This window comes from Penaeus chinensis, chromosome 19, assembly GCF_019202785.1.
Source record: "Penaeus chinensis breed Huanghai No. 1 chromosome 19, ASM1920278v2, whole genome shotgun sequence".
Classification (NCBI taxonomy): Eukaryota; Metazoa; Arthropoda; class Malacostraca; order Decapoda; family Penaeidae; genus Penaeus; species Penaeus chinensis.
The window spans coordinates 32,362,057-32,375,106 of NC_061837.1; positions in this window are offsets into that span (position 1 = coordinate 32,362,057).

The window sequence follows — 13,050 nt, forward strand, 5'->3', positions numbered from 1 at the left end:
GGTGACTACTTCAGGAACAGGACTGCCAATGTCAAATTCCAGGGTCACCTATCGCAGCACATCTAGCTCGAAAATGGAACGCCACAGGGTGGGGTTCTCAGTCCAGCCCTATTCAACACTTTAATGTCCTGCATCCTCAACATAAACCTCCCAGTGGGGTGCCTGATCATCTCGTATGCAGACAATCTCGCTATCACCTCCACTGGACCACGCAGCAAGAATAATGCCCAGCGTTGTCTGGACCTCGTGTCAGAGGAGTGTTGTAGGACAGGACTAAAGATCTCTGCAGCCAAATCCAAAGCCATGGCTCTGAGACAGAGAGTTCGAGGCACAAGACTGAAAATCCAGGGAGTGGAATTAGAATGGGTCAAGGACTACCTATACCTTGGGGTAAGGATAGACCGGACCCTCTCCTTCCATAAGGAAGTCCAGTACCTGGTTGACCGAACCAAAGCAAGACTGTCCGTCATGAGAGCAATGACTGGGATACGCATAGGGGCCAGACACAAAGTACTAAGATCATTCTATGCACATGCTGTCAGGCCCATTGTGGACTTTGCCTCAGTCGCTCTAATTGCCGCAAAGAAAAAGCACACAGACAAATTAGAAACAGTCCTAAATGAAGCTGCCAGGATCATTCTGGGTGCCCCGAGGTGGATGAAGGTCCTCAACCTCCTGATGGAGGCAAACATTCTCCCCCTGGACTCACGAATCGATCTAATGGCAACACAATTCCTGTCAAAGGTCATCCAGGCTCCCAGGAACACAAGCCTAAGACAAAAATTAGTCAGACGCCTCGAACAAGACAACGAGATCTTTGCAAACAACTCCTGGCTGTCTCATACAGCCAGGGTGTTGATACGCCATCAGCTCAAAGAACAGCTTCTTGCTAAGGGCATGGACTCCCCCCACCCCGACTTTGCCGAAGCCCCGCCGTGGGCACTGAGCCTGATAGAGTTCAACATAATGAGCCTGTCAATGAAAAAGAGCCTATACCCCATGCCTAGCCTAAAGGTAGAAGCCCACAGGGTCATTGAGCCATCACTCCTCCGGGTAGTAGAACATACTACACGGATGGATCGGTCGATCCCTTGAGCCACACTACAGGCGCCGGCTTTGCAGCAAGGGATGCCACGCGATCCATGAGGGTAACAGACAACACCTCCTCGCTACAGGCAGAGGCAGTTGCAATCATGGGAGCCCTAGGCCATGCGTCCCTAAAGGAAGGACACGTGGTCATACACACACACTCCAGGGCAGCCATTGACTGTCTTCAGCACAGCTCACCCACAGACAACATCTACCTACTGACCACGATTCTCACAATGGCACAGAGAATTCTTGCTCAGGGTAGAAGAATTATCCTCAACTGGGTCCCAAGCCACATCGGCATCAGAGGGAACGAGCGTGCTGACAGACTAGCCGTCGCTGGCAGGGGTATGCCCCCAAATCCAATGACGATAAAACCGAGCCGAAAATTACTTATGGAGAAGTGTGCCTTGGTCGGTCGTACCTTCCTACGGCAGCTCCACAGAGAGGAAACGAGAACCTCCCCCTCGGCCAACTGGTACTCAGACGCCACAGGCTATGAACCACTGGCACTCTCTGAAGTAAGCAACAGAGGTACCGAAGTCATTCTTCACAGAATGCGCCTAGGTTACCACTGTGCATGGCAGATTATCCCAACAATCGAACGCGATGAAAGGTGCTGCAAGCACCTTTCCACTTCCTAGAAAATTGTGAGCATACACAATTCCTGAGACAGGGACCGCCCACAACAGCCGCCGTGCTGGTAAAGAGGCTATGCGAAATGCTTACACCATGGCGGCAGGAGCGCCTGCTGGCAATCCCGCCGCCATGGTAAGCACCGGGTGTCAGACAACTCAATGAGACAGCCGTAAAAAGCTGACACAGGCCGGGCCATATTTAGAAGGCCCGGGCGAAGCTAGAACTTCGCAAACCATAACGAAGAAAATTCAGCAGTTGCCCCGTGACTTTGACGTGTGTGCTTCCTTCCGTTGTGTGACCTAGCTTGCTCCGCTGGATCCACTACTTTCTGTTTTGTAAATATCCTGTTTATTTAGTGTAAATAGTGCCCTTATCATTATAAGTAATTACTGATGTCCAAGTTCCTCATCCCAACTCAACCCTTCTGTCCTTCTCCATGTACACCATGTGCACCAGCCCATTTTCTTATGCAATGGTCGCATTTTCGTCAAGCAATTTTCCTGACCTGTGTTAAATCCCGCACCGTTAGGAGATGGTAACCCAGGGAATATTTTAGAAGCAACAATAAACAGACTAAGAATAAGCATTGTAAGAAGTAGAAAATAAATTATTACGTGGATCCCTTCTGTCACAAGTGTCTTTCTCCGGATCCTCTTCCTCCTGATATTCTACCTGATATTTCACCTCCTTCCACTGTTCCCCTGTCTCATTCCCCAGATTCTTCTCCTCCTGACATATATATATATATATATATATATATATATATATATATATATATATACATATATATATATATATATATGCATATATATATATATATATATATATATATATATATGCATATATATATATATATATATATATGCATATATATATATATATATATGCATATATATATATGCATATATATATATATATATATATATATATATATATATATATATATATACATATATATATACATATGAATATATGTAAACACACACAAATTTACAGTATATCACCATTACTGTGGAGCTGCCTCCGACCGGGGCACATAACCGCTTCGATCCTTCGTTCTCTCCTATGAAACCTTGCAGCTTGATCCATCACTAAGTATAGATCCCACTTGCCTAGGCTAAAAAGGGCTGTCAAAAGGTTTATAGTGGTGTGGTTTATAACGGAGGAAGAGGTAAAAAATGAAAACGATTGTGCAGGAGGTCGGGTGGAGAATATTGAAGAAGAAGAAGTGTATTTTGAAGTTGAGTTATAGCCTGGGTAGATGTGGAGTTAGATTCATGGAGGCTAGTTGGTAAAGGGGCAAGCCTCAATGCCCCTAATAAGGTTGCAAAATCTTCATTGTTGGCCATAGCAGGCCTGCAGTACATGGAGAAGAGAAACAGAACCCTCAGGGGTAAGGGCTAGACAATTAACCAAGGGAATACCGAGACCGTTCTTGGCTAATACAAAGCCAGCCTTCCATCTACGGTTGGAGTGGAAATGTAAGATGGAGGGGGAATAGATCCATGAGGGGATGTAGAAACATCCTTGGAGGAAGCGTTAGGAGAAAGAAGTAAAAATTTCAGACTCAAACTTGTCCCTATAAAATGCACTGTGGGAGCAACCACAATTGTCAGTGTCAGAAGACGCCAAAAAATGTGACACTGACGGGAGCGGAGGGTGATAGGGTCAGACAGGGAGGGAATCTTCGCCAGTATAAACATCAAGGGGGAGGTTATGTCTACAGAAAGTAATTTTGGCAATATTAGTGAAGGACTTCTGGCAGTCTCTATGGGTAATGGTGTACTGATACTGCAGCATAGTCTACGAGAAAAACGAGTAAGTCTTCTATGCAATCCGACCAATTCTTGTCATAGATTGGCCAGTTTGTTGGGAGATGGAGACAGTTCCGGAACAAGTATTGAGGGAAATGGGTTTGCCGGTGAAGTCAACAAAGGAAACTTTGCTTACATGTTTCTGGAGACATTGCTGGGAGAGGAGAGTGTTGTTAGAGTAAGGAGTTGTGGAGAGGATCACGAAAAATCGATCCCTAAACTGGACTAAACAGAGAATTCAAAAGGTTTGTAGAGGTGGGGGTGGTAGAAGGACAGGGGCATGTGGAAGAGGGAATAGAGATGGACAATAAGGCTGCAGAGAAGTAATAAGGGAGGAGGTAGCAGTAGGATGAAGGAAGTTTTGAGGGTGGAGCTGAAGTAGAATGGAATGTTTTCTGGAAGTTGAGTAATGACCTTGGTGGATGATTTGGACTGGAGTGAGGTGATAGTAAACACTGAGAAGAGAGCAGTAGTAGCAGTGTTCAGTGTCGTGGTCAAAGGAGAGCCTGGAGTGGGGAACAGGGAGAATTAAAATTAGAGGGACTAGTTGATAAAGGGGCAAGCTTCAGTGCCCCTAACAGGTTTACAAAATCTTCATTACTGGCCATCGTAAGCATTGGGTCCCAGTTTCCGTCTCCTCATTCCCCATGACAACAAAGAGCATGGGGCTGGGGGGGAAGATGGGGTGGAACATTTAGGTTATCAGATGCAACAGGTAAAATGAGGAGGGGATGTGGTAGAGATTGGAGTATCTGGATTTAGACTGTAAAGAGAGTTTGACTGGGGGAGAGAGGTAGTAGAGGTAGGGGGAAGAGGAGTGGAACGAGCTGTGTTGGAATAGGTAGTGAGAAAACAACCTTGTCAATGTACTTGTCTGGCCTTACGTAAAGGTCTAGTTTGAATCTGAGAACTGCTACCTCAGATTTGATCTTGTAGGTAGGGCAGCTCCTATAAAATATATTATGGGAGCCACCACCATTGGCACGTGGACGTTATTGTGCAGAGTAATCTGAATGGTCATGACTAGGTTGGGCAGTGGGTCTGGAGCAACAGAGATTAACAAGCTGACCAAAATGCCAACATTTCTGACATTGAAGGGGAAGGGCTCAATATGGTCGGACAGGGTAGGACACTCCACCAATATAAGCTTCATGGGGAAGCTCACATCTACTGAAGCTAGTCTTGGCTATATTGGTGTGGTGCTTACAGTGGCTTCTGGGAGAAATAGTGTAGCACTGCACTGCTACTACATCATAGTCAACGAGGCAAGCAGTCAGTCAGTGCAATCTTTGTCATAGACAGGGCAATCAGCTGGAGAGTTGAAAACAGTACTGAGAGGAGTGAGATTGGGTAGGAATAAGTTTACCAGTGAGTTTAGTCAGGGTAGATAATGCACGAGCTTGAGACTTAGATCTAACTTCCTTTAGAAAAATCGTTGGAGGAGGAGGGTATTATTAGAGTAAGAGGGTGTAGGGGGAGTCACAAAACATTGATCACTTGGCTGGACTAAAACAAGGTTTGTAGAGGTGGAAGCAGTAGAAGGACAAGGGCGGGAGGAAGATAGTACTGTAGGGAGAACAGCAAGGATGAAGAGTATTAACAGGTGAGGAGGGGGCAGGCAATGAAGAAAACTGTGTAGATGGAGTGGAAGATGTTGGGAAAGAAGCAGGGGTGTATTCTGAAGGTTGAATAATGACCTGGGTGGATGATTCGGAATGGATAGAGTTGACTGCAAGCATAAGTAGCAATGGTCAGAGCTGTGATGAAAGGAGAGGCAGGGATCAGGAAAGCAGAGATGTAAAATTTATCTAGGCTAGTTGATGAAGGGGCAAGCCTTAAAGCCCCTAATAAGGATACAAAATCCTCAGTGAGCCTGAAATACTCTACCCAACAGTATGAGCTTCATAGATGAGGTAAAGACAGTGGTTATATGAGCAGAAATTAATGAGGTATGGCCAAGTATATGACACATGTCTCTGAGCCACATAACACAGATTTCATATATCCACACCCATCTCCTATGACCCACAATAGCAACGGGCACGAGATTGACTATATCTGTTACGCCAAACAATACTAAATGGTTGATAAAAATAAATGTACTAGACATCAAGGTCATAAAGCACTATGGTAAAGTATAGTGGCAAAAAGGGTTAGTAATGATTTAATGATTGAAGAAGTTATAGGTTGAATAGTATTAGAGGGTAGTATGGTAGCGAAAATGGTAGAGAGGGGGATCTTATGGCTCGTTAGAAGGGAAGGAGTTAAGAGAGTAAGGCAGTTAGATCAATTGGAGGATATTGATGCATCTGAGGAAGGAGAATAAGTTGTATAAGGAGCAGGTAGGGGATCCCGAGAGGATTTAGGGGGGAGGGGGGAAGTGAGGGTAGTAATCAGTAGATGGCATTTGTGAAAATCTTGGTTGATGGGATGTGGGCAAGGTGGCAGAGTGCTAATGTATCTGCCTGTATCTAACAAGCCATAGGAATAATTGCTCCTGAACCTTGTGAGCAAGAGGGTTGATTGGCTGTAGAGATTTTGGAGTAAGTGAAAATTGTGGGTGAGGAAGGGAGGGTGAACATCCATTCTAATGTGAAGAGGATCGCAAACAATTCTGTTTTAAGGACGCTGGATTCAGGTTGAAGTGGAAAGTTGAAAGTATGGGTAGGAAAGATTACTCCAAAACCAGCGCCAGAGAGGGATTGGAATCATCTGTATAAATATGAGTAATGGAGGAGTATATGTGAGAACGAAAACCTCAAATATTCCACTGTAGAAGAGCCATTGTGGAGCAATCATTGGGTGGTAGGGAGGAGATATGGGTGAAAAGTAGGATGAGTACCCGGGGAAGGAGGTAAAGAATCGGGAAGGAGGTGACAGAGCAGTATCAGGAGGTTCATTAGATGAGGTGGGATCCAGGAAAGGACATTGTGTCAATAGGGATTCACGTGAGTATTAAGGAGAGGGTAGGAGGGATAGTGGGGAAGGAAGGGGGGGTTGATGTAGGTAGAGGAGAGAATGGGGTATGTTAGGAGGGCGTAAGGGTAAGAAGGGTAGTGGGAATATGAAGAGGAAGGCTGTCGGCAGTCACTTTGAATGTAGATGGAATGGGAGTAGAGAAATTAGAGGATGGATGAGAGAGATTTTTTATGAGGTGAAGAGGAGACAGGTATCTGAGTAGAGTGTGCGATAGTTAAGGTGAGGAGGAGGGACAGACATTGGGGGAGTTGTGGATATTGGTATATCTTGATTTAGATTGCAAAAAGGATTTGCTGAGAGACAGGGGATGTAGTTGTGGTAAGGTGAGGAGTAGGGGGGGGGGGTGCTACTGAGGAAGAAGCAGAGACAAACTGGGAAGAGGAGTGGAGAGAAGGATAGTATTGGAGTTGGGATTGGCCTCTCGTAGAGTAGGGCCAAGTTTATATCTGAGAATTGCTACCTCAGTCCCTGTGAAATATATTATGGGAGCCACTGCAATTGGTACATGTACATGATTGCAAGGCAGTTTGAATGGTCATGATCATGTTGGGCACACAGAGGGCAGCAGGCTGTGGAGTGACAGTGCTTTGCGGGTGGCCAAAACGCCATCGACATTGATGGGGTGGGGGCTGATACGGTCTGATGGGGCAACACTCTCCGCCTGTATAGACCTTATAGGAAAGGTCATATTCATGGAAGATGATCTTGACAATCTTGATGTAGGACTTACGATGACCTGTACTGAATCATAGCCAATGAGCAGGAATGTAGGTCGTCTTCACAGTCTGACCAGTCCTTGTAAACAGCTCAGTTAGCTGTGATATGGAAACAGTTTCAGTACAAGTAGTGGGAGAAGTGGGGTTGGGCAGGAATAGGTTTACCAGTGAGGTCAACCAGTGTAGACAGTGCATGGGCTTGGAACTGTGACAAGGCATGAACGGTTGGGACGGCTGCAGACGGAAACTTTGCCTACATGTATTTAAGAGGTATTGTTGGAAAAGAAGGGTATTGTCGGAGTAAGGGATTGTTGGGGGAATTACAAAGAATCGGTCCCACTTTGCTGGGCCAAAAAGAGTACTCAAAAGGTTTGTAGAAGAGGGAACTGTAGAAGGACAAGGATGGGAGTAAGAGGAAGTGGTGTGGCGTGTGAGAGTATTGTGGGAAGGAGGGTAAAAAGTTGAGAAGTTGTAATAAGGGTAGAGAGGGTAGAAAATAAAGATGACTGTGCAGGAAATGGGGTGGAGACTATTGGGAGTGAAGATTGATGGTTCAGTTGACAGCAAGTTTTGAGGTGTAGTGACAGTGGTCTGAGCCTAAAATATTTTGGGAAGTTAAAAGGTCCCGATGAGGAGAAAGGGCTACACAATTAAACAAGGGAATACCGTGCCCATGGCTCCCCGAGGCCGGTCAGTCTTTCATCATTTCAACACGGCTCTCACACCTTAGGAAATGGAAAAGGGAAGAGGTTAGGAAAGATAAAGAGGAAAGGGGGAGAAGAAAAGACAGCATTGGGTCCCAGACTCCGTCTCCTAAGCCCTACGAAAACGGGCAAGGGATTGGAGGCAACAAGTATTGAAACGTTTTGCCAGGATGGCTTTTTTGTGAAAGGGTAATGGTTAATGGTTAATGGTTAAAAGCGAAATAAATGTGCTAGACATCTAGGGTCATGTAGCACTATAGTAAATGTTATTGAAGGATGATTGAGTTAGTGATTAGTTGTTAAATCTGGGCAAAGGAATTGACGAGTGAATGGGTTGAGCTCGGGTAAGCTAAAGGGATTAGATCAAGTGAAGGATATGTATGCATTTGAGGAAGGAAAACAGGTTGTCAAAACAGAAAGTGTGATAAATTGGGAGGTCGGGTGTGGTCAATGCGTAAGCGGGCGAAAGCCGTTTCCTAACGTCTGTTCCGATGAAATGGAACTGACCAGAGGGAGATTGATAGTTTTACATTATGTAATTTATTAGTGCGGAGACTTAACCAGAAAGATTGCTATCGGTTATACAAGAAGGTCTTAAAGTGGGGGTAATAATCCGTAACTGATATACGTGAGAAACGTGGTTGGTGTGATGTGGACAGCAGCATAGCATATCTGCTTGTCCATTGCCGGGGATTCCAACATGGCTGGGCACCCAGCAAAATCTGATTATTTTATGTCGTGTGGACAGGTAGAACAACCAGTTCTGGATCTTACAAACAAGGAGGTTGTCCGAGTGTATTGACTTTATTAGAGTTAATGAATGACGGGAGTCAGTAAAAAGAAGGAAGAAGGGAGGGAGTATATGTGTTTTAAGGCAAAGAGGAGTGTGTACAGTTCTGTAGTAAGGACACTGGATTCAGGAGGGAGGGGGTATTTGAAAGTGCGAGTTGGGAAGGTTACAGCGAAACCAGCACCGGAGGTGGATTTGGAGCCATCAGTGTAATCATGAAGGTAAACGTAGAGAAGAACCAAAGGTAGGAAGTAGGGATCGTGGGATAGTTAGTTTAGTGAGGGGAATCGAGCATATCGAGAGAGAAGGGTACGGCGTTAAGGGAGAGATGGTATGCCTGATTCAGTGTACAGGCTCTCAACTGGAGAGGAGCGGAAGGCACTTAGGGCTAAGCGAAGACCACAGTGGTGGAATGTATCAAGATGTGCAAGGAGAGAGGTTGAGGCAGAGGACTATATATGGCATCCATAATCGAGAGTGGAAAGGATCAAGGTAACATGAAGATGAAGGAGAGTTTTTCGATCTGAGCCCCAGGATATATGGGATAGAGTTTGTAAGATTCGGAGACAGCGGCGAGCTTTTTCTTAATTGTAAAGGATATGGTCTAGCCAGGACAGTTTGGAGTCAAAAATAACGCCTGGGAACTTGCCAGGAAAACGGTATTGGAGTGGAGCTCCATATAAGCAGAATGGAGGTTGGGGACCTACACGTGCATGAGAGAAAAGGATGGAGAAAGATTAAGAGGTAGGGAAGTGGAAGCCATGGTTAGTGGCCCAGGAAGATACTGATTATATTGCAGACTGAAGGAATTGACGGAGATTTGGTATGGATGTGCCAGAGGCGTAGATGGTTAAATCATCAACATATAGTGATGACCGGACTCCTGGTGGTAGAACTGAGACCATGTCATTAACAGCAAGAAGGAATAGTGGCACTGAACACACTGCCTTGTGGGACGCCTTCGAATTGAGGAAAGAAGGATGATGTGGAAGAGGCAATTTTGACTTGGAAAGTGCGTTTGGAGAGGAAAGACTTTATAAAGACACTCATGTTTCTGCGTATGCCTAGAGAGGACAATTGTTGGAGAACATGGTACTGCCATGTGGTAATTGAAGCACATTTGGATGTATAGGGTCTTGAGGTTCAAGGAATAGCTGTATGGGAAGCTCTTAGGACTGTAGTTCTGAAACATTGTATTTTATATGAAATGGCGCGAAGGAGGCTTGAGGGGTAGGAATAGCAGAGAGTGAAGTGAAAGTACGACAGTTGGCTCTATCAAAGCACCAGGGTGGGGAGTTATGAAGTGGTACATATGAAGGAGGAGAAAGGAGAACTGAAAAGTGGTCACTATAGGGAAAGTGATCTAAATGAAGAGAAGGGGAGCAGAGAGAGAGCTCAATGCATGAAAAAGATTGCGTGCGTATATCAAAGAGTGTGGGGCGATCTGAATTAAGATTAATAAGGTCAGTAGTGGAGAGGAAGCGTTCCAGGGATCAGCCACTGAAGTTGGTGATAGAATCACCCCAAAGAGTGTATTGGCAGTTAAAATCAACACCTATGAGGAAAGGTGGTTGAAGTTGGGAAATTGGATTTTCAAAGGCAACAATGTCAATGAGGTGGGAAGGTGAGAAGTAGACTGAAATCACTGTGAGCTAGTGGCGAAGAAAGATGCGAATAACTGTACAAGGGACAGTGGTTTGAAAGGAAGTTATGACATAAGGTGTTTTCTGATGGATTAGTATAGACGAGACATAAAGGGAGTGTGAGGACGAGACAAAATGGTAATTGGGAATTGGTATAGGAGGGTGTGTAAGAAGTCTCTTGAAGGCATATAATAAATGGGTTATAAGAGTAAAGGATCTGACGAATGGCGGGTCTGTGAGAACGGAAACCGCGAATATTCCAATGAAGTATAGTTATACTTCAGTTGATTTATGAGTGATAACAGTTACAGTGCATGTAGGATAATTTGAAGGGGAAGGAGCTAGGGGTCGAGATACGGAATGAGAGGGGGGAGGGGGTGTTGTATCAGGAGGGGTATCAGAAGGTGGAGGATCTGAGGGAGGGGATAGGTATGACATAAGGGATTCACGTGTGTATCCAGGGGGGAGTGGAAGGGATAGAGGAGATAGCGGGAGGGTTAATGTAAGTGGAGCTGGTGGGGATGGGCTGTGTTGGGAGAGAGTAGGAGGAAGGTGTGTAGGTGGAATATGAGTAGGAAGAGGATGGATATCGGCTGTCACGTTTGAGTGTGGAGGGAGTTGTGGAATTTGAAGGTGGATGAGGGGTTTCAGTGTCGGTTTGGGACTCGAGAACATAGTTTTGAATATCTTCAAGAGTTTCTATAATGGAGTTGGTTGGGGAGTTTTGTGAGACAAAGGTTTTCTTATGAGGGAGGAAGAGGAGACTGGTGTCTGAAGAATAGAGGTAAAGGTAGGTGGAGGCGAGTGTGTGGTAGGAGAAGGGGGGTGAAACGTTTAGTCTGTGTGCTGTGAGTAGTGCAGGAAGGGAGAGGGGAAGGTGTTGGGGCTGTAGTAGAGATTGGAGTGTCTGGATTTAGAATGGCAAAATATTATGACTGAGGAAGGTAGGAGGTAGAGGAGGGGAAGTAAGATGGAGGAGGGATAGGTTTAGGGGAGGGTGTAGGAGCTTGTGAGGTAAGAGGAGGGGAAGAGCAAGCGACATTACTGGAGTAGAGAGTAAGAGAAAAACCTCGTGGACGTGCTTCCTGTCTGGCTTCACGCAGAGTGAGTTCAAGTCTGAATCTAACAGTCAGATTCAAGTTTGTAGGTGGGGCAGCCCACCTACAAATTGGCACATGTGCGTGACTGTGCAGAGCAGTTTGATCGAGTATGATCAGGTTGGGCACATACAGGGCATTTGGCTGTGGAAGGACAATGTTTGACAGGATGTCCTAAATGCCAACAATTTTGACACTGACGGGGAGGAGGTTGATATGGTTGGACAAGGAGGGATTCTCCACCAATGTAAACATTAAAGGGAAGGTCCACGGGAAGTACTTTTGCCATTGTTAGTGGGGTTCTTACAATGACCTCTGGGGGAATAGAGTAGCACTGTACTGATATCACATCATAGTCCGTGAGACAGGCAAGTAAGTCTTCTTCACAATCAGACCAAATTTTGTTATAGATAGGGCAGTTTGCTAAGGAGATAGAAACAGTTCCAATGCAAGTATTGAGGGTTGGATGAGGTTCTGAAGGAATGGGGTTACCTGAGAGATCAGTTAGATTTGATAATGCTATAGCTTAGTTTTCAGATGTTACTGTGACGAGACGGGAACGATCAGGTCGGCTACAGAAAGAGACTTTGCCTACTTGTTTTTGGAGACCTTGCTGGAAAAGAAAGAGTGTTGTCAGAGTAGGGAGCTCTGGGAGGGATCACGAAAAATCTAACATCCTTGTAGAGGTGGGGGTAGTAGAAGCACAGGTGCATGTAGAAGAGGGAGTAGTGTTGAGGGAGGTAGTATTATGGAGAGGGGGACAATAAGGCTGTAAATTAGAAATAAGGAAGGATGGGTAAGTTGATGAAAGTTGTGGGGGTAGAAGTGATGAAGTTGAGCATGTTGGGAGAGTAGGAATGTCTCCTGGGGGTTACGTGTTGATTTGGGTGGATACTGTACTAGTAGGTATTGAGGAGGGGGTAGTAGTTGTAGTGTTTGGAGCCGTAGTCAAAGGAGAGCCTGGGGTCAGGGAATCTGGAGAGTTTGTATTGGTGGGGCTATTTAATGAAGGGGCAAACCTCATTGCCCCTAATGATGGTATAACATCTTCATTATTGGCCATGGTAAACCTAGAGTATGTTGGGGAGAGAAACAGTCCACCCCTCAGGGTCCCCTTGAGGAATAAGGGCTAAGCAACTAAAACAGGGGAATACCGTGCCCATGGCTCCCTCAGGGTATTCAGGACTGGCACAAAGTCAGCCTTTCATCCTTTCAGCACGGCTCTTACACCTTAGAAAGTGGATAGTAGGAGGAGTTGGGGAAGGGACGGAAACGAAAACGCAGGAGGAAAAAAAGCCATGCAAAATTAGTTGAGTCGAGGGCTGAGTCCCAAGGTAAGGGAGTTCCCCAACATTGGATCCCAGTCTCCGCCTCCTAAACCTTCCCACGACAACATTGAGCAAGGGATGGGAGTTGGAGGGGGGGGGGGGGGGAAGGGTAATAAAATGATTCCTTACTGTCTTCTTTTTTATTGTCTTTTGTGTGCACCATTAATAAGTCACCAGGTTGTAAAAATGTTGTTAATAATTTGAATAAAAAGGCAGACATTGAGACCTGTTTCACTTCATCAATCTCACAA